Here is a 20,798-nt window from a genome sequence, read left to right on the forward strand (position 1 = left end):
ACTAGATAAACATATCAAAACTAGCGCAGTTCAACTTTTTTTCTCCAGATTAAATTTAAAACATAAAAAGCTGACTTTCGCAATCACTTTCCAACTTCTTGCTTGTTATATTGTGAAAAATATGGGGATCTTATAATGATAATCACAAAGCTATGTAAAAGCTTTATATTTCCAGAAATTTTCCTTCTGAGTAGATATTTTTACAAAGAAACAGATTGATCCTTCTTTCACAGTCGTGATTTATGTAAAATCATGAAAGAAAATAAAAGCAAGGAAGTGGTCAAAATCCTTACTTCATTGTTTTAACATACCTACAGTTTCCTGTGTGTTCCTATATAATACCCATAGTTTCAGAGCTGGAGTCAACACTATAAATTGCGGGGTGGGAGAGGGGAGAGGAGTGGCAAAGGGAAGGGAGAAATTAATTGTACCATATTTGCATTTACTCTGGGAGTGTGTTAAAGCCAGACTGTTAATGCTCTGGAATTATAGTTTAGTATCAATCTGTTATCTTTACATATTTTAGCAATACATCTTAAGCCTGATTGAGGAGAACATGCTTAAGAAATTCTTTGAAAAATTAACAGATAAAAGCAAAAATCATAATGAAATGCTTCACTGCTTCTGACCTCAGATATGCCTTTTGGTACACAGGGTATTACTACTCTGGCAGATTGCCAGTTTCACAGAGTAAGTTCGCAATGTATCATTTTTAAGCTCCTTAATGTCTCCATATTAATATATACTTGCAGATTCTCTTCTTCCCTCCATCATTTCATCTGGCACATTTCTGGTAAGTGGATATTGTTTTATTTACTACAGTTTATACATTTATTTTGATGAAAGAGATATAGATCAATATTACCATCTTTTTGAATGGCGTGAGTTCACTAGTGACCCAATGTCTAACATAAAGCCTGGCCAAAGACTTCTAGACAGTGGAAGAGATTGTTTTAGTGATGTTTCTCAATTCCCACTGTTGGGTAATAGAAAACTGAGTCATTTTTGTCTCCCAGCAGTCTGTATTTTCTGTATCAGAAGCCTGTTTGCTTTCTCCATATAAAACTTGTTTTGTTCATACATCTTCATAACATTTGCCATTATCTATTTATTTGCTTACATGTCTATTTTGTATCTCTACCATGTTCTATAAATTCCATAGATCAGATAGTTCTCTTGTTTACTTGTGTATCATTAGCATCTATCACAATGATGACACATAATAGGAACTTCATTTTTTAAAGATCTGTTCATTTATTTGAAAGGTAATGCAACTGATAGTGAGACAGCAAGCTAGCAAGTGAGCAGGAGAGATAGAGAAATCTTCCTTTTGCTTGTTCACTTCCCAAACAGCTACGACAGCCATACAGAAGCCAGGAACCAGGAACTCCATCCTGGGCTCAGCGGCCCAAATACTTGGGCCATCATCTGCTGCTTTCCCTGGGTGCATGATCAGGTGCTGAACTGGAGGCAGATCAGTCAGGAATGGAGCCAGCACTCCAATGCAGGATCGGACATTGCAGGTGGCAGTTTACCCGGCTGTGCCAAAGGCTGGCCCATAATAATATAGATCTTCTAAGCAAATCAGTAAATAACCAAGAATTGATTTTTAAAAAAATAACATTCATTGCTTTTTACTAAACATAAGTGTTTTTCTCCTCTTTTTCCATATGCCTAATTGAAAATGTCAACAAAGGAGTGAAAATTGGAATAAATTCATAATGGCACCAAAAATGAGAGCAGTTGTCCTTAACACACTTGAAATATGTGTGCCCTTAAAACCAAAACAAAGCTTATCTAAAAAACGTATTTTCTCCTTAAAGCGCATTAAAGCCTTCTTGTGCTTAGGAACATTAGTATCTCAATGCTGTGCTTGGAGGTCAATTTAAACAATGAAATCTCCAACAAAGAGCACAAAAATGTGACAAACATGGCACTAAATAGACCACTCAAAGGACACTTGCTTGTAGTATGAAAGCTGAAACAACATGGCAGAGCACCCTTGGAATGTGCACATCAGATTTTCCATTACTATACACATGTCCATCAACAGCCTTGAAATACGTGGAAAGAGACAAGCCTACCTTAATTTCCTCTTTGACCCCAGTGTCTTACTGTACCATCCTGGTAAAATCACTTTTTCTTACCACACTAAAGAATGGGAAATATCACAGGCTCTGTGTAATTTTTAAGTACCTACTCAAGATTTGTAGAAAAAAAAAAAAAAAACATGAGTTGTTTCATATTTCCTCAATATCCTCTCTTAAAATATAGGATAATTTCTTTGTTTCACTGTTTTTAACATATAACCCCAGCTGTATTTAAAATAAGCAATTTTGAGATATTTCTCTTTAAGTTATTTTTATATTTTTAAAATGGAAAAAATAAACCTTATGCAGTGCTATATAGTATTACCACCCAGAAAAACTAATAATGGAAATTTATTAATGGATTGTTATTTCTGTTAGGTTTATAGTTAAATATCTTCATACTGAATGATGAGTCAATTTTTTTTTTTTGACAGGCAGAGTGGACAGTGAGAGAGACGGAGAGAAAGGTCTTTCTTTACCGTTAGTTCACCCTCCAATGGCTGCTGCGGCCGGCACGCTGCGGCCGGTGCACCACGCTGATCTGAAGCCAGGAGCCAGGTACTTCTCCTGGTCTCCCATGGGGTGCAGGGCCCAAGCACTTGGGCCATCCTCCACTGCCTTCCCGGGCCACAGCAGAGAGCTGGACTGGAAGAGGGGCAACCGGGACAGAATCCGGTGCCTCGACCGGGACTAGAACCCGGTGTACTGGCGCTGCAAGGCGGAGGATTAGCCTGTTGAGCCGCGGTGCCGGCTCGATGAGTCAATTTGTAATCAAAATTTTAAGTGACATAGAATAGCTTCAATATGATCAAAAGTAAAATAGGGGGTGGCTCTTGTGGAACAGTGAGTTAAACCTTCACTTGAGGTGCCTGCATACCATGTCCTTCCTACTTTACGTCTCCAATATAGCTCCCTCCTAATGTACCTGGAAGGCAACAGATGAAGGCCCATGTACTTGGGCATCTCCTTCTCCCTCTCCTCTTGTCATGCTGCCACTCTACATTTCAAATCAATCAATCTTTCAAAGAAAAAAAAAAGTAAGATGGTTTCCACCAGAGAAATTAAAAACAGGTAAAATAAGGGAAAAATTAAGTTCCTCAAATCAAGAATTAGCATCCTTTTTAGTGTAATTATAAGGTAAGCTCTATACCAATAAATGGATTGGAACTCTGTAAAAATAAAATACAGGGGGTGGGCACTTGCCACAGCATTGAGATGCTACACAGAATTCCTGGGTTCTAGTCTGGCTCTGCTTCCTATTCCAAAGTACACCCTGTGAGGCACTTCTGTCCCTGCCAGCAACTTGGAATAGTGGGGATTGAGTTGACTTCTGGCATAAGGATGACCCAGCTTCTGTTGTGGGCATTATGGGAGTGAACTAGTGGATGGAAGAGCTGTATTTGTCTTTCTGCCTTTCAAACACAATAAATAAATAGGATTAAAAAAAAAAAAACAGAAGAAAGAAGTCATTATGAAAATGAATCTCCCAGAATAAATACAATTAGATTTCCAAGACTATAGCTACTAGAAGTATATATGAGAATTTCAAATTAAGGAAGTATATGATATTAAATGCTCCTATCAGAGAGGATCAAATTTACTAAGAGCCAGTTTAATCAATTAGATAAAGAATAGTAGAAAAAAAGGAAGGAAATAACATGCAATGCAAAAACAGAAAATAATTGATCAATCTAACACCATTGTTACTTTTTTTTGAATATTTATTTGATAGGCAGAGTTACAGAGAGGCAGAGGCAGAGAGAGAGAGAGAGAGAGAGAAAGAGAGAGAGAGAGGTCTTCCATCTGCTGCTTCACTCCCTAAATGGCCACAATGATGGAGCCAGGCCAATCTGAAGCCAGGAGTCAAGAATTTCTTCCAGATCTCCCACAGGGGTGCAGCGGCCCAAGGACTTAAGCCATCTTTGACTGCTTTTCTAGGCCATAGCAGAGAGCTAGATCAGAAGTGGAGCAGCCGGGTCTTGAACCAGAGCTCATATGGAATGCGGGCACAGCAGGCAGTGGCTTTATGCCACAGCACCAGCACCAGGAGATTTTACTATTTAAGAAAGATTGATTGATTGATTTGAAAGGCAAAGTGACAGAGCGAGAGATCGTCCATCTGCTGATTCATTCTCCAAATGACCTCTGTGGGGAGCAACCCGGACTGGACTGAGTTACTGGAATTAAGACTTATTCTATGCATCTGCTCTCCCACAATATGGCACTGGGAGAGGAGAAAACAGCTTCTACGCAGCTGCCTCTTGCCAACTTGAGTGATGACCTCCAGGAGCTGATCCTGCTCCTGATTGGAGGAGAGCAGCGTACTCGGCGTGTGGGTAGCAGAGTTGGGATTGGTGGAAGAGGACTATAAAGGAGGAGAGAGACAACATGCACCAGGAACATCTAAGGGGAACACCTGAGGGAACACCTGTGCAGCCCCCGAGAGAGCCGGCCGGCGGTGTGCCGCTCCCCCGCGGAAGTGGGGAAAAGTGGCAGGGGGAACCACCCTTCCACGGAGGTGGAAGGGACGGCAGCCAACCCGGGAAGAAGCAGCAGCAAACCCGGGGAGGGCCGAGCAGACAAAAGAACAGCGCAGGGTCCTGTGTCGTTCCTCCATGAAGAGGGGGAGTGACAACCTCAGTGGCCACGGCTAGCCCAGGTGGAAGCCAGGTGCCAGCCTGGTGCCTGGAGCTCTATCTGGATTTCCCACATGCATGGCAGGTGCCCAAGTACTGCTTTCCCAGGTGCATTAGTCGTGAACCAGATCAGACAGAAAAGCAGTAGGGATTTGAACAGGTGCTCCCATATAGGGTACTAGTGTTGCTGCAAGCTTAACCTGTTGGGCCCCAGTGCTGGCCTCTTGAGATTTTAACTAACCATTCCTAGAATTAGCAGATAAAAAATTAAGTATATAAAGAATTTTAAGCTAATTACCCATTGAATAAATTTAGCATTCTAAATTCCCATAATTACAGAACATACATTCTACAGAACATGTAGAACATTTTTAAAAGTTGATACAGGGAACACGAACACTGCAAGTATTAATTACTGAAGGGTTAGTGACACAAAGACCATTTTCTGACCACAATGTCATTTAAATTGGGAAACAAAAGCAAAAAATGTTAACTACAATTGCTGTGTGTTAGAGTAAAGCACACACTTTAAAATATATCATAGGTCAAAGAAAGTAATAAAAAAATTAGATAATAAAACATGTAGAACTACACATTCAGAAAAATACATGTCAAAATTTTTTATATGTTGAAAGAATTTTTTAAAGATTTATTTGTTTATTTGAAAGAGTTACACAGAGATGGAGAGAGAGAGAGATAGGTCTTCCATCTGCTGGTTCACTCCCCAATTGGCCTCAATGGCTGGAGCTGCGCCAATCCGAAGCCAGGAGCCAGGAGGCTCCTCCGGGTCTCCCAAATGGGTGCAGGGTCCCAAGGACTTGGGCCATCTTCTACTGCTTTCTCAGGCCGTAGCAGAGAGCTGGATAGCAAGTGAAACAGGCAGGACTTGAACTGGCGCCCATATGGGATGCCGGCACTTCAAGTGATGGCTTTGCCTGCTACACCACAGCGTTGGCCTCGAAAGAGTTTTTAAAGGGATATGAATATGTACATTAGAAAAAGGCCAAAAATCAGTGAATCGATTTCCACTTTAAGATATTAGAAAGGGACAGGCATTTGATGCAACAGACTCCACTTAAGATACTTGCATCTCAGATCTGATTGCCTGGTTTGAATCCTGGCTTTACTACCTGTTCCAATTTCTGCTAACACATGCTCTGGAGGCAACAGATGATGTCTGAAATACTGGAGTCCCTGCCACCCATGTGATATAAGACTGTTGAAGAAAAAAAATGAGAAGGCAAAGCATAAGTCTATTAAAATGAAAAAATGGAACATCACTACCAATAGCATGAACAACTTTCTGTAAAAACTTTCACAACACAAATAATGTGAATATATTTTTAAAACACATAGTTTTCCCAAACAGATCCCAAAAAACTAAGGATAAATACAAAAATGATTTGAAAAAATTTTAATAAACATAGAAAGAATGTAAGGTGGGGCCGATGCTCTGGTGTAGTGGGTAAAGCTGCCATTTGTGGTGCCGGCATCCCATTTGGGCACTGGTTCGAGTCTCAGCTGCTCCTCTTCTAATCCAGCTCTCTGCTATGACTGGGAAAGCAGTAGAAGATGGCCCAAGTCCTTGGGCCTCTGTACCTGGGTGGAAGACCCGGGGGAAGCTTCTGGCTCCTGTCTTTGGATTGGTTCAGCTCCGGCTGTTGAGGCCAACTGGGAAGTGACCCAGCAGATGGAAGATCTCTGCCTCTGCCTCTCTGTAACTCTGCCTTTCAAATAAATAAATAAATCTTAAAAAAAGAATGTAAGGCAATATTTTGTAGTGTTTAAGACCAAAAAATCCAAGTTGACAAATTGAGTTTTATTCCTGGCTGGGTTATTTTTAGCTATTACTTAAGGTATTGGACTTGGACATTCATTTCCACATCAATAAAACAGATAGGATAATTCCTTGTTAGTACTGTCATGATAATTCAATGATGTAATCCAAGTGAGGTTTTTGAAAGAGTGCTTGACACAAACGAAATAATAGAAGTTTACTAATATTATATGTGTTTGTTCAATCTATGAAAAGTCATCAAAATGATTTAAATTTTTATCATAAAATTACCATTTAGGAATCAAGGCAAGTATGCTAATGCTGTTTTTATTTTTTTCTGGTGTGTGTTCGCGGAGGAGCTCATGGAGATGAGAGTTGATTCTTTATGTTTTGGATTGGTCGTTTCTCGTTTCTTTTCTGATATTTATGGTATAGAACTAATAGTTCAGTTTAGAGAAATATAGCCTTGAACACTTTGTTTTTTAAATAAAGTAATCAATACTTTGACAATGATCATATTTTGTTGTGTAATGCCTAATGCTTCTCAGTGTAGCAATTTTTAGAAGTAATTTCTTTTATGGTTTAATTTTTAATCAGGTATTGAGCTCTATATAGTAAGAGACACTGTATTTTCTAATTAGATAAATGAGAATCTACACTACTTATTTGATTTGCAAATTTTGTTTATTTTTCCAATATCAGCTGAGATCTTTGGATTACCAAAGCTCATCTCGGAAAGTCCTAAGAAAAGGCAATTAATATTCCAGGCAAAAGTATGATATTAACGTTTATGTGAATTTAATAAAAGAATTACATCTAATTTCCTTTCCTGTAAATAAAAATTAACATAAAACTGGTCAGAAAGAGTACATTCATTTTTTACTGACTGATTCACTGAAAAATGCTGCTCTTGATGAAATGATTTGGAATGAAGGACTCTCATTATCTTAAAAAGTCAATTTAATGATTCAGCTTATGAATATCTTCAGTCTCTTCACCATATATATTTCAGTGAGGTTTATTAGCTTATGTTCCACATTTTAAGATGGAAAGTACAAATGGTAGATGGAAGAAAGACAGTGAAATAATAGTTAAATCAAGCTGTGAGACTTTGTCTAAATATCAGGTTAATTTGATACATTTCAAAATGAATCTAATTTTTTTAAGATTTATTTATTTATTTGAAAGGCAGAGTTAGAGAGAGACAGAGAGAGAGTGAGAGCGAGAGTGAGAGCGAGTTCTTACATCTGCTGGTTCACACCCCAAATGATCGCAACAGCTGGAGCTGAGCTGATCTGAAACCAGGAGCCAGGGAGCTTCTTTCAGGTCTCCCACGTGGGTGCAGGAGCCCAAGGACTTTCCCAGGCCATAGCAGAGAGCTGGCACGGCAGGCACTGGCTTTATCTACTACACCACAGTGTTGGCCCCTCTAATTTTTTAATGGAGAAAATTGTGTGGAAAGTGTATTTCAAGTTCATATGGTCAATCTAATACCCAGCATGGAGGCACAACTTTGTTGAATAAATCATTGATTCAACTAGAAAAATTGTATCACACACTGTGATCTTGTACTGTTAATGGAATCCAAAATAGGAGCTAAGTAGAACAAAGGTTTAGGATGATTATCCTCTTCAAAATCAAGTTTAAGGGGGTGGCATTATGACTTAGCCAGAAAAGCTGCTGCCTGGGATACCAGCATCCCATGTGGGCACTGTTTCGTGTCCCAGCTGTTCTGCTTCCTATCTAGCTCCTTGCTAATGGCCTGGGCAAAGCAGCGCAAGGTGGCCCATGTTTGGACTCCTGTACACTGGTGGGAGACCCGGATTATTTTGTTAGCTCCTGGATTTGGCCTGGCTCAGCTCTGGATGTTGCATCCGTCTGGGAAGTGAATCAGCAGATGGAATCTCTCTCTCTCTCTCTCTTTCTCTCTCTCTCCCCCTCCCTCCCTCCCTTGCTTTGTCTCTGTATTTCTTATTTTCAAATAAATAAATGAATCTTTAAAAAAATATGGATTAAAAAATCTGTAACAGAAAAGCACAAAAGTATAAATCATTACTTTGAGATCAGGAGGAAAATAAAACAGATGAATAAGCGTATATGTCTCCAGAAAGGGGAAGTTAAGGTATGAAGGTGAGCAGCAAAAGTAGATAGATGTAGCGCAACCTAATTTTATAAGTATAATTTCATTTAAGTAACACCAATGTATAAAATTAATTGTTAATTGTGTGAATAATAATAATACTTAAAGAATGAACAATCTCCAGTTATCTAACATAATTAGGATGTGGTTGATAGGAAAGTAGGAGAAATACATGTCAGGTAAAAAGAGAGAAATAAGGGTTAAATCATAGTTTGGGATTAAAAATAATAAATATTTGTTTAACAAATGTTAGATACAGCAGAATACATAATCTGGGATAAATGATATTCAATTAAGGAACAAGAATCTACTAGGAGATAAAAGTAAAATGGGAAAGGGTGGAAAAATAGGGAAAAAAGGACCAGAAATTATAAACACATTTTAAGTTGATACACTTACAGAAATATTAATTTTTATTATTTATGAAGGATCTTGTATGATATTTAAGCTTGTAAATATTTAAGATATTTAAGCCTCAGTATGATAATCTTGAAAATTGCTGTCATATTGGCCGGCACATTTGTTTTAATAGTATATTGTTTTCTTCACTCAGGATACTTTTATTTAGCAAATGCCTTTGTGTTCATGTATTTTTTTGTTTTCTTTATTGTAACTTTAATTATATTATTCCATGGTGGTCGATGGTGAGATTACCACATTTCATTAGATGTATTCTAGGCCACTGTGATATTGGCTGGGATCCCAAATGCTCATGGTTATCTAAATATCTATGAATAACATAATTGGGATATAATACATTTCCTATTTACAATTTTAAATGATAAACTGCACGTCATCTCTGTTAATAACCATTCTTCCCTTGGAATGTTAATGTGGTTTTGGAATTTTGAATAGGTGAAGTGAATTTATGCTTAAAATGACATTTGTTAGTATCGTTCCCAGGAGTTGCCTGATAATCTCTCTGCTGTGTTTGAGGTAGTTTCCTTAGCCTGGTACTACCTTCTGGTTACAGTATTTGGGGATACTCTTTGTCACCAGTGCTACTAGTCTAGCTTGCTGTGTTGCTACATTGGCTGTGAAGTAGACATTACTGGAACTTTTTAATTAAAAGACCCTTCTACTGCTCTTGCCCTTTCACTTTTTTTTAGAAAGAAATTGTCTGTGATAGGAATACGCTTTGATTATCTCAGTTGAGAATTTGGTATAACCTTTTAGTAGCAAATTCAAAAGTTCTAATTAAACTGCATTATCATCATAAAGTTGAATATATTACCTTCAAAAGCAAATGTCTGCTGCAGCCATTGAGACACTGGATTGGGACACGCACATCTCGTATCAGTGTCTGGGTTTGAGTCCCCGCTCCATTCCTGATTCCAGCTTCCTGTTAATGTGCACCCTAGGAGGCAGCAGGGATAGGCTTAAGTGGTTGGGTCCCTGGCACTGACGTGGGAGGCTGTGTTTTAGGCTTCTGGCTTTGCCTTGGTCCGTCTCCAACTATTGGTATTTGGAGAGTCAACCAGCACATGGGAGCTCTGTAGTTCTAGTAGTTGCTGAGAAATACTCCAGATAGGGACCAATGCTGTGGAACAGCAGGTTAAGTTGCCATCTGCAGTGCCAGCAACCCACATGGGTGTCAGTTTGAGACCCGGCTGCTCTACTTCCAATGCAGCTCTCTGCTATGACCTGGGAAAGCAGTAGAAGATGGCCCAAGTCTTTGGGCCCCTGCACTCACATGGGAGACCCCCAGGAGGCTCCAGGCTCCTGGCTTTGCATCATTGTGGCCATTTGGGGAGTGAACCAGCTGATGGAAGATCCCTCTCTCTGCCTCTGCTTCTGCCTCTCTGTAACCCTGCCTTTCAAATAAGTAAATAAATCTTTAACAAACAAAAAACCAGAATTCGAGCTTTAGAAATTCTCCAGATACACATCTCATGTATATAAATATACAGACTGAAAAATCAATAAAAAGAAATTTACATGGAGAGCTAGATATGGAAGGAGGAAAGAATGGATGAACAGGGGCAGGTGCTGTGGTGTATCGGGTAAAGCCTCTGCCTGCAGTGCTGGCATCCCATATGAGTGCAGATTCAAGGCCTGGCTGCTCCACTTCCAATCCAGCTCTCTGCTGTGGCCTGGGAAAGCAGTAGAAGAAGGTCTGTATTCTAGGACCCCTGTACCCATATGGGAGACCCAGAAGAAGCTCCTGGCTCCTGGCTTCAGACTGGTGCAGCTCTGGCCTTTGTGGCCATCTGGGGATTGAACCAGCAGATGGAAGACCTCTCTCTGCCTATGTCTTTCAAATAAATGGATAAATCTTAAAAAAAAGAAAGAATAGATGAGTAGACTCATCCATTAAATAGATGTTGCCATTTTTCAAAGATATTAAAATCACACACACACACACACACACACACACCAGAGCATTATAAAAAGAATCTATGCAGCATTATAAAAAGAATCTATGCATTGATTTCTCAATTTTTTGCATGAAAATTTAATTATCTTTTTTTTCCATTTTACATGAACTTATTTTTTTAAAGAGTTATTGTGTTTATTTGAAAGACAGAATTACAGAGAGAGGGAGAGACAAAGAGAGGTCTTCCACCCGCTGGTTCACTCCCCAAATGGATGCAATGGTCAGAGCTGGACTGATCTGAAACCAGGAGCCAGGAGCTTCCTCTGGGTCTCCCACACAGGTGCAGGGGCCCAAGGACTTGGGCCATCTTCTGCTGCTTTCCCAGGCCATAACAGAGAGCTGGATTGGAAGTGGAACAGTCGGGTCTCGAACTGGCACCCATAGGGGTTAACAGCACTGAAGGCGGCAGCATTACTCACTATGCCACAGAGCCTGTCCCCCTGGGGTATTTCTCAGCAACTACTAGAACTACAGAGCTCCCGCGTGCTGCTTGACTTCCCAAATGCCAACAGTTGGAAATGAACCAAGCCAAAGCCAGGAACTTAAAACACAAAAGTCTCCCACGTGGGTGCCAGGGACCCATCCACTTAAGCCATTACCTGGTGCCTCCCAAGTTGCACATGACTTTAATGTCTTTGAAGAATTAAGTCAGTTATATCATCTTTCAGTTTGAGTGAGTCTGTTGTTTCCTCGTGATTATCTTCAGTTTGTGTAGTTTTGATAGGAAATCCACAGAAATGACATTGTGTCTTTTTCAAGCATCCTATCGAGCAGCACCATTAGAGGTGGTGGTACCTTTTGTCATGTGGTTCAGATGGCATCAGTCCAGTTTCTCATTTTGAAAGTTACTATCTTTTCTTTTATAATGGATTAGTTCAAGTGTACTTCAAAAATTTGTGGGAAAATGGAATTAAAAGGTAATTTTAGTTTGAAATCCCTATGTTAGACACGTTTTCTATTAATTTATTTGAGATCCCCTTATATTTGAGAGCATACTCTGAGGTGATTTGATATGCTGTCTTTCATGAAATTTGCACCCACTATATTAAGAATCCATTGATAAATTCTTCCTGAATCATTACTTCCTATAACAGTTGACAAAGGAGTGATTTTGTAATTCTGTAATTCTTTTTATGTTTATTAGGTGCTAGTTTACTACCAAGAAGAACTTTCCCTACTCCTCCATGTATTCATCCACGTATATCAGTATTCTTATTTGATTCAATTGATGACTAATCATCATTAACATTATTTATTTGATGCTCAGTTTGTCCAAGATTTAGTCATGGGGAGCCCCTTCAATCTGCCTTCTGTATACTTATGGCATTATCCTAGCATTATTTTCTGATACAACAAGATATTCCAGAACCATTAGGTGTTCACTGTTTTGGGAATGCTATTGCTTTAGATCCTTGTAATAGGTAGGCTGAGCTAAATTGCACATGTATGTGCCTTTCTATCCATCAGTCAGTCTACACATCTGAAAAACCATGAGTTTGTATTGTTAACTCCAATTCAGATATAAAACCAAAAACCTTATTCTAAGCTCCAATCTTTGCATATTTTAACTCCCTTCTCCAAAATAAGAAATCTGTTTCCCTTTCTCCAGGATGCATTCTTCTCATTACTCTAAAGGAAACACACAGACTCAGATAGTTTGAAAATTGTTAATTCATTGCAATGGAGAAAGCAAAGCTTTCCACTTAAGTTCGGTGTTTGTTTAGAGTATTCTATTTTGTATGTAGCCTAAGGGTGTATAGTCAAAATGAATTAATTTGGTTATTTTCCCTCCTTTCTGTTCTGTGGGGTTTTCATTCATTTGAAATATTGTGAAGTTCTTTATTCCTGTTTATATTTTTCTTTTGGTGCTTTTTCCATCCTGATTGTTTTTACTTTCTTAATAAAAGTAAGATATTGACATGATTCCAAATCTATAAACAAAATTATATAGTGAGAGAAGTGTCATCACAAACCCTCTACCCATTCTCATCCTTCATATTACCACCCTACACCCATGCACCATTTGGAGGTAAGAAATGTCATTTATTTCTGATTTGTCCTTCCTATATTTCTTTTTGTGTGTATATATAGAAAGAGTCTTAGTTTCCTTTTCTCTCTCTCTTTTTTTTTAAGTTCATCCTACTTTTATTACAGAGCTTGGTGGAAATTTAAAAAATAAAAGCTTCTGATTGCTACTTTTGTTTTCTGTTGCTTAACTGGTCCACTTTTCTTCTGTACTTTGTTCTTCTTCCTCTTCTTTTTCTTCCTCCTCTTCTTCTGCTTTTTTTTTAGACTTATTTATTTGAAAGAGTTATACAGAAAGAGAAGGGGAGGCAGAGAGAGAGGTCTTCCATCCACTGGTTCATTCTCCAATTGGCTACAACAGCTGGAGCTGTGGCAATCCAAAGCCCGGAGCCAGGAGTTTCCTCCGGGTCTCCCACGTGGGTGCAGGGGCCCAAGGACTTGGGCCATCTTCTACTGCTTTCCGTAGGCCATAGCAGAGAGCTGGATTGGAAGTGGAGCAGCTGGGACTTGAACTTGCCCAAATGGGATAACAGCACTGCAGGTGGTGGCTTTATCCAGTACACCACAGCGCCAGCCCCTCTTCCGCTTCTTTTTAAAGATTTATTTATTTATTTGAAAGGCAGAGTTACAGAGAGAGAGGCAGAGACACAGACACACACACAGACACACACACACACAGACACACACACACACAGAGATCTTGCATTCATTGGTTCACTCTCCATATAGCCACAATGGCCAGAGCTGGGCCAGTCTGAAGCCAGGAGCCAGGAACTTATTCCATGTGGGTGCAGGGTCCCAAGGACTTGGGCCACCCTCCACTGCTTTCCCAGGCATGTTTGCAGGGAATTGGATTGGAAGGGAGCAGCAGGCACTTGAACTGACTCCCATATGGGACTCTTGTGCCACAGATGGCAGCTGTACCCACTAAGCCATGACACTGGCTCCCTTTCTTCTTTTTAATGAAAACAGATTTTTGTCCAATAAACAAACCTTTAAAATGTGCTCCTGCCTTTTTGAAAGCAAAATTAATTCCTTGATTAAGTTTACCATCATTCTTCAAAATGGGATTTGAATTTTTTTACTTTGAATTTAATTTTTCTTTATTAACAGAACACATGACTCTGAGTTTTCTTCCCATTAGTTATGAATTATTTACTTTCAGAGTAAGATGATCAGAATCTTTATTCTCAAAGAACACATAGCCAAACCCTTTGCCAACTCCTGTAACTTGGTCTCTCAAAATTCTCACTGCCACAATACTCCCACAATCCAAGAAGTGTTCTAACCCAGGTTCAACTTTGTAACAAAGGTTCTCCACAAACACTGATCTGTTGTTCCTAGATGAGGTATCAGATGAAAGATCAACTCTAAAATCCATTTGCAATATGAGCCCCTTTTATTTCCATTGCTTTTGTAGCAGGACTCTGGTCCTTAAACATTACATAATCATGGATATTTTTCTGATCAGGAAGAATTTTATGTTTGATTGCTGCCAAGTTCTTGGATAGAGTTCCCTCTGCTGGAATCAGAACAAAATCTTACAGATTCTATTGGCCCATGCTCCTTAAAAAAATGACTTCAGTTTCTTCTTATTACATGTGACAGGAAAATTTCCAACACAGTTCTCCCATTCTTTAATCTCTCTTCTTCTTGGTTGATTTGAGTTTTCTTTCTTTGGCTTACATCAAAGTTATGATCTGCATCATCAAGTACTTTTCTAGCTGCTACTTTAACATTAGATTGAGAATTTCTCCCTTTCTGCCCTTGTATCTATTAATTTTTTTCTTCTAAATCAGCACTTAATAGAGTGCTTTCCCTGTGTGCTAAAATTTTGTCTGCTCTGAGAAGTCTCATTTTTCACTTTAACTTTTTCTTATGTTCTTGCAAAACTGGTCCTCGAGTCTCAGATGCACTTTCTTCCTCTTCATCCCATTTCCTTTTATTTTCGGTGGTTTCATTAGGCACAGGCATGTACAGGGGTTAAATTTATGGTTCAAAAGAGCTGAAAAGTCCTTTTCTCTTAAACAAAACAGCATACTGCAGATAACCTTGGCACCTTGCATGATGTTGTTTCCTGTGGCCTTACCACAGTTTTCTAGGTATAAGCCTTCAGATTGCTTCTGATATTTTGCAATTGCATACAACACTTCAATGGATAACCTAGTGTGTATGCATTTTCCTGCTTTTGGGATTGTATCTTTAAGGTGTTGAGTTGCTGGAGCAAAAGGTAAATGCATATTATTTGTTAGATATTAGCAAAGGCCCCTCCATAAACATTGCACCAGTTCACATTCCCACACAATATGTTAGAGTGCTGCTTTTCCTATGGTTTTACCAACAAAATGCATTTTCATAATTTATAATTTTTGTTACTCAGGTAAAATAGACTGCCAATGTTTTTTTTTTTTTTTCATTTCTATTGTGATGAGTGAGGTTGCACATCTTTGCATGTTTAAGCTATAAACATATACAAATACATGAATAAATGTAATTATATGAAGGTACTTCAGAAACTTGGAAAATGCACATTACTTTTTTCTTTTAAAGATTTATTTATATTATTTGAAAGGCAGCGGCAGGGGGAGAGAGAGAGAGAGAGAGAGAGAGAGAGAGAGAGAGAGGTCTTCTATCCGCTGGTTCACTCCCCAGATGGCCGCAATGGCCGGAGCTGTGCCGATCCGAATCCAGGAGCCAGGAGCTTCTTCTGGGTCTCCCTCGCTGGTGCAGGGGCCTAAGGACTTGGGCCATCTTCTACTGTTTTCTCTGGCCATAGCAGAGAGCTGGATCATAAGTGGAGCAGCCGGGACTAGAGCCAGCGCCCATATGGGATGCCGGCACTGCAGGTGGAGGCTTCACCCACTATGCCACAGCGCCGGCCCCCACATTACTTTTTAATTTCATGTTTCCATGTCATTTTTGAAGTACCTTATGTATAACATGGATTGTCTATTCATGGCTTTACCCATTTCCCATTAGAATTTTAATCTTTTCAACTTTAGGAGTTGTTATAAACATAATGCTATGAGCCCTTTAATTATCATACTTTTTTCCCCTTGATTTGTGAGTTGTGTTTTGGCTTCTCTGTTGGAGTTCTTAGGATGCTTTTACATTTTTTGTATAGTCAAATTTATGAAGATTTTCTGTTGTTGAATCTGGATTTGAAAACATAAGTAGAAATTCTTTCCCTACATCCAGATTATATTATAAAATTTGAATGGTTAACCTTTTTACATTTGGGCCTCTTATCCATGTGAGTTTTATCTTTCCGTATGATGTGAAATAATCTCTCTTTTTCACTCTTTCCTTTATGTTTACCTTGTTGTTCTAGTACCATTTTTTGTAAATGTCTACTTTTCTTTCAGTGATTTGAGATGTCAGCATTATCATGTACTAGATTTCTTTACATACTGGGATACATGTCTAGGCTTGTACTCTACTCCCTTAGGCTATAGTGTAATAATTCACTAATACTGCACTATTTTAATAATGAAAGTACATAATAGGTTTTAGTGTATGTTAGGTTAATTCTACCTTGTAGGTCCCCTCTTTCAAATACTTTGCTGTTTGTTTTTTGATTTTCTTAAAAATAATTTAGTATCAGCCGGCGCCACGGCTCAGTAGGCTAATCCTCCGCCTGTGGTGTTGGCACCCCGGGTTCTAGTCCCGGTTGGGGCGCTGGATTCTATCCCAGTTGCTCCTCTTCCAATCCAGCTCTCTGCTGTGGCCCGGGAGGGCAGTGGAGGATGGCCCAAGTGCTTGGGCCCTGCAGCCGCGTGGGAGACCAGGAGAAGCACCTGGCTCCTGGCTTTGGATCAGCGCGGTGCGTTGGCCGCAGCGGCCATTGGGGGGGTGAACCAACGGAAAAAGGAAGACCTTTCTCTCTGTCTCTCTCTCACTGTCCACTCTGCCTGTCAAAAAAAAAAAAAAATGCTGGCCCCTAACAGGCCAATTAAAAAAAATAATTTAGTAGCAACTTGGATGGACTCCAATGAAAAACAAACAAATTTGGTAATTTTTATTTGTATTGTTTTAAATTTAGCTGAAAGAGAACTGGTATCATTATTTCAGAGTCATCTTAGCCAAGGAAAAGAGATGTTTTTCTTTTTGCTTGAGTGTACTTCATTGTATCTTTCAGGATTTTTTCTAGCAGGTTATGCACATTTTTGATTAATTTTATGCTTAAGTGTTTCATTTTCCTCTTTCATTTATATGTAGGGGTTTCTTTACCATTACATTTCTAGCAATTATTATTTGTTTCTAAAAGCAATCAATTATATATGATAATTTTGTATGCTATTTTAATGAATTATTTGAATTGGTTTGTCCTTCTTATGCCTTATTTTAATTAATTTCTCTTTCCTAATTACATTGAGTAATACTGCAATGCAGAATTGTAGAGAGATAATAGATATCTTTTGCATTATTCTTGATTTTAATCAAAATGTTTCTGATGTTTCCTATTAAATACTATACTGGCTTTAGAGAAGGAAAAGAAAATGAAAGGTGTGAGCAAGCAGAGTACTTAAGGCTCTGGAGGTCAAGGTGCAGCTAAGATATAAACTGAGATATATTTTTTAGGAATCAGCAACTGTACTTGGAAGTGCTTGTATCATAGGACAGAAAAAGAATGCCTTTACCTGAAGGTTTTTAGTTCAAGCATCTGAGTATATACATATGTTATCTCCCCATCTATGTTGTAGGATCCTTGATAGTAAGCGGCCGTAGTGCAGTGATTAAAACATCATGCTTTGGAGTCATATTTCCTGGATTTGAATGCAGGCTTCAGCATTTACTATATGGTCATGAGGAATTATTGAATTATTTTAAAATTGGTTTCCTTCTGTATCTGTTTAGAGAATGGTAACAATAATACCTTGATCATAAGATGTTATGAGGATTAAATAACAAGAAACAAACAGAAATAACAACACTGACAAACCTGTTGTCACAGTGCTAGTGTGCTCCAACACAGGGAGACAATAAATGTTAGCTATGCTGTAGAGAGAACAGTTCAGGGTCATCATTAAGCCTGGGAACAGTGAAGTTGTGCAGAAACTCATACTAGAGTGGAACCAGTCAATGGTTTTAAAAGTATCCCTTGATGCAAGCCATCCATTTAAGTTATTTTCTCACATCACAAGTTCTTGTAAGTATGATGCACTATGTCAGGTTAAGGTTTAATTTGTAGAACAATGGAAATTTTAAAGACAGTAAGCCAAAAGTATCCAGAAAAATCTCAGACTCTATTTCTTCTCATACAACATATTTCACAGATACAAATAGTAAAGCTGTACTAGTAAAACATGGGCATATTTCATTGGTTTATTTATATTATTTAACAGCATTTTGCCCAAAGCAGACATCATTTGCACATGAAAATCACAATTTTCTCTGGCACCAAATCAAAAAGATGCCCATTTTTTAATGTGTTTCTCATTTGTGTGGGTAATTGAGAGAGAAGAGTAGAAATGAACATTTGGTGGGTGATGTGGAATTAGAATCCTATTTCTGAGTAATGTATTGTATTTTGTCATTGTTTACCTGATTAAATTCTCATTAATTAAAAATTACTGTATATGATTCAGCATGTTTTTGGTGGGAAGAATTTTAAGGACTATCTTGAAAACGTCTTTACCATCTTGAAATAGTTTATTATGTATCAAAAAGCATGGGAGAGCCATGCATTTGACCTAGTGGTTAAGATGTTAGTTAAGGAGCCTGTGCTGTGTTGTATTGGGTAAAGTTGCCTCCTGCAATGCCGGCATCCTGTATGGGCACCGGTTCAAGTCCCAGTGCTCCAATTCTGATCCAGCTCCCTGCTAATGCACCTGGGAAAGCAACAGAGGATGGCCCAAGTCCTTGGGTCACTGCACCCATGTGGGAGACCCTGAGGTAGCTTTTGGCTCCTGGCTTCAGTCTGGCTCAGCCTCGGCCGTTGCAGCCACTGGAGAGTGAAGCAGCAAATAGATGATCTTTCTCCTTCTCCTTGTCTCTCTCTCTGTAACTCTGCCTTCCAAAGAAATAAAACAAAAATCTTAAAAATATATATATTGGTTAAGACACGCATGTCCACCAGGTTGCTTGGATTTGATGCCTGGCTCTAGCTCCCGACCCCGTCTTCCTGCTGATGCACATCCTCAGAAGCAGCTCTCCTGACTCAAATAACTGAGTCCCTGCCACCTACTTGGGAGACTGGAATGTGTTCCTGGTTCCTGGCTTAATTCTAGGCATAGGCCTGGCCCTTGTGGGCCTCTGGGGAGTGAATCAGTGGATGGAAACTTTTTGCCTGTTTGTCTTTTTCTCTCTCTCTCTGCCTCTCAAATAAAAATAAAAACCAAGGACAATATAAGTTGATTATTTAAATCTGAATCTAATTGTTTGAACTAGTTATTCTCCTAAAGGGTTGTGTTACTGAATCCCTGTAGCTCTAGAAAATATATACATTCTCAGTTACATTTAACATTGACTTTTTATAATAATTGCATATTCTTATATAGAAGTGATAAGAAAAGGTGAAAATTGATTTTGAAATCAGCATATATTTATAAATTTATATTACACTTAAATACTTTTTTTTTTTGACAGGCAGAGTGGATAGTGAGAGAGAGAGAGACAGAGAGAAAGGTCTTCCTTTTGCCGTTGGTTCACCCTCCAATGGCCGCCACAGCTGGCGCGCTGCTGCCGGCACATCGCGCTGATCCGAAGGCAGGAGCCAGGTGCTTCTCCTGGTCTCCCATGGGGTGCAGGGCCCAAGGACCTGGGCCATCCTCCACTGCCTTCCCGGGCCACAGCAGAGAGCTGGCCTGTAAGAGGGGCAACCAGGACAGAATCCGGTGCCCCGATCTGGACTAGAACCCGGTGTGCCGGCGCCGCTAGGCGGAGGATTAGCCTATTGAGCCACGGCGCCGGCCACACTTATATACCTTTAAAAAAAGATTTTATTTTATTTATTTGAGAGGTAGGGTTACAGAGAAAAGGAGAGGCAGAGAAAAAGATCTTCCATCCACTGCTTCACTCCCCAGATGGCTGCAACAACCGGAGCTGTGCTGATCCGAAGTCAGTAGCCAGGAGCTTCTTCCACGTTTCCCACGTGGGTGCAAGGGCCTTAAGCACGTGGGCCATTTTATACTGCTTTCCCAGACCATAGCAGAGAGCTGGATTGGAAGAGGAGCAGCCAGGACTTGAATCCATATGGGATTCCAGTGCCACAGGTGGAGGCTTAGCCCACTACTCCACTGTACCGGCCCATAGCTTTATAAAAGCATGATTATTGCCTTTGGGCCAATAGTCATTACATTTATTGTCAAGAACAAAAAAGAATTAGGACCACCCTGCTGTTTGTGTGACTAGTATGATTCTGATTAAAGTCAGCGAGCTTTTGGTACCTGAAATGATGACAATCTATAAACTTTGAACCTTCAACTTTGTATTCTAAGGTATACATCAACAAGAAATACCTGGGGGATTTTTTCAATGAAGAATTGTATTTTTCAAAATATATTTTACCTCATTCATGCTTTAAAATTATTCCGTAATCATCTTTCCTTTGATTGATCAGAAGTCCATTAGTAGTGGATATTATTATTCTTTTGCTTCTCATATAATATTGTGCATAGATACTGCATTTCATTCTGCTTGTAATATATTCTTGTGTTTCTCACTGGAAGTATTATGTATCTGAGTTCAGAGTGGTTATCTCTAGCAAGCAGAAAGCTATTTCCCTAGCTATTATTATGCTTAATGGTTCATA

The 20,798-nt window shown here is 39.2% G+C and overlaps 1 pseudogene; it reads right to left on the reverse strand.

Moving 5' to 3' along the window:
• Window positions 1–7,291: 7,291 nt before the first annotated feature.
• Window positions 7,292–20,798, reverse strand: part of LOC100348433 (RNA-binding protein 34-like) — a 52,658-nt pseudogene continuing 39,151 nt past the window's right edge.

This window comes from Oryctolagus cuniculus, chromosome X, assembly GCF_051225735.1.
Source record: "Oryctolagus cuniculus isolate XC-2025 breed Fujian yellow rabbit chromosome X, ASM5122573v1, whole genome shotgun sequence".
NCBI lineage: Eukaryota > Metazoa > Chordata > Mammalia > Lagomorpha > Leporidae > Oryctolagus > Oryctolagus cuniculus.